Raw genomic sequence first — 2223 nt, 5'->3', positions numbered from 1 at the left:
CTTTCAGATTTTGCGGGATTCTAATCACAAGAAAATATTGGTATTTTCTGGTTTTTGGTAGCCATAGGCTCTGTCTTGTCATTTTCTACTGATTTAAGAAATATGAGAGCGTACAACAGCCTCTGGTTGTTGCCAATAGTTATGTTCATGAGTGTGAGAGATGAAAAATTAGGTGATGCAGGGAAAGAAAAGCTTCCATGTTGTCTGGCCTAAGACACTGATTCTTTAGTAGAGAAAGAGGCATATTAATCATTTAGGTAAGTAGATTAGGACTTGGAACCATGATTCTTGGACAAAATGGCATTCACTTTCTTCTTTAATACTGGCCGGTACTATTTGATTCTTGTCAATTTCCTCCTAACCAACTTCAGTAGAGAAGAGTGATATCAGCAGATAGTCAAGGTCGAAAAGAAGACAGATTACACTATGTCCTTAAACTTCGAAAAGGCTATGTAAAATAAGCTGTAACTCATGGTTAAATTAGTGTCAATGTTTTATCTGATTTCGCGCACTTATGACCTTTTCCTGTCATTTTAGAATTTGCTTTGACATAATTCTTACTTTTTCCCTTTAGGTTATAATTGTGCCTTTCATAATATTTCCCGACTTTTCATGTATTTCTGTCTTTTGAATATAGGTACTGAAGAAAAACAACATTGCAGCTTTTACTTTTGGAGAAAAACATCAGGTAGGAAGAAAATTGATCAAGGACTTAGGTGAAAAGGACTATCAACTGTAAAAAGTGTAGATTTTGGTGGGATTCTTTCCCTGGTCGAGTTCTAGGCTAAAAGATATTGTTAAGAATCGTCTTTTGGAGATTTAGTTAATTAGGTTTCACCCAAGTGACGGGATGTGATAGCACTGGTCAAGAAATTGCTTAAACATATAAATCTTTTCATTCTCTTGATTTCAGACAAGAATCTGTGCTTGAGAGACCTTATTTTCCTAGAAATATTTTGTTCAAGTATCTAAAGAGTGTTAATGTTGTTGGGCTAATATTGAATTTTGTTTGCTTTTAATGGTGGAAATAAGTTTGAGACTAGGGAGTGGGTTCTTTCTAAAAGCAACCTAGGGAAATTTGAATGAATGGTTTGTGATTGTACTAAAATATAGACTTGGTGTGGACCCTTTTCATGTAAAATACAACTTTAGTCTTGTTTGTGCAGTTTTTTGGTAAAGAGTGGCTCTTGTGAGTTGGCAATTTACTTGATGGTTTTGGTAAACCTTTAGCAAGGATACATTATGTGAATGTAATTGTGGGTTTAGGAGTGGTAGTTTTTATTGGCTATTGATGATGTCTATTGATTTCGTATTCCGAGTGCATTACTATTTTTTTGATTTAGTGATAATTCATGAATAATGCTATTTGTGATGGCGCAGTTGTCCTATGTAGCATCTTATGTGGCAGTTTGTTATTTGAGACATAAATTTCTTGTTATTTTGTTGTCTCAAATAACAAGTTAATGCCTCATAAGACATATAGGATGATTAATGTAGTCGCTAACTATGAGTGACATTACTCATAATTTGTTGTCTTTTCATGCCTTCAATCGTGGAGCTTTTCCTCTATTTATAATTTTGTTTATTGAAAGATCAGATTAATTATGGCACGGGCAATAAATTTTCACCAATTATTTAAGCAGTGACCAAGTCAAATGACTAAAACTAGAAACAAACTTGTAATGATAATGGGATATGGAAGAAAATATTGGGTAATAATTTCACTAAATCAATTCAAGCTTTTATTCAAATGATTAATAGATTCTTATTGTCTTTAATGTTTTGCTTGCATGACCACCATCCAACTTATCTTTGCTTTTTACAAAATTCCCCTAAGCATTTTGTCGCTGGATTTTATTGAATTAAGAAAATTTTTTGTTTTTCATTTTTCTTTTACTTTTCATATTTTCCTACTATTTATGCAAGATGGATATATATAAAATTCAAAGGTGTTTCTTGAATTGAAGTGAAGAGTAGATCTTTCATGAAACTACCCCATCTCATTCCAACCTTGATAAGTCGAATCTTGTGGCCATATATACTAAGATTGTTTGAGAGACATGGTCCAAGAAAATTAAGATTTCGTATTGAACTCCAAACTTTACTTTTGGCATAGAAATTAAACTGGAATGAGAGTTTTTTGCGTTAAGTGATTAAAAGTTGGTTTGATACAAAATTTTAGAGTGAAAAATGATTTTTTTTTTTTTTTTTTTTTTTTGGAAA

The sequence above is a fragment of the Olea europaea genome, chromosome 13 (genome assembly GCF_002742605.1).
Source record: "Olea europaea var. sylvestris chromosome 13, O_europaea_v1, whole genome shotgun sequence".
NCBI classification, from domain to species: Eukaryota; Viridiplantae; Streptophyta; class Magnoliopsida; order Lamiales; family Oleaceae; genus Olea; species Olea europaea.
This window is presented reverse-complemented; position numbering follows the sequence as displayed.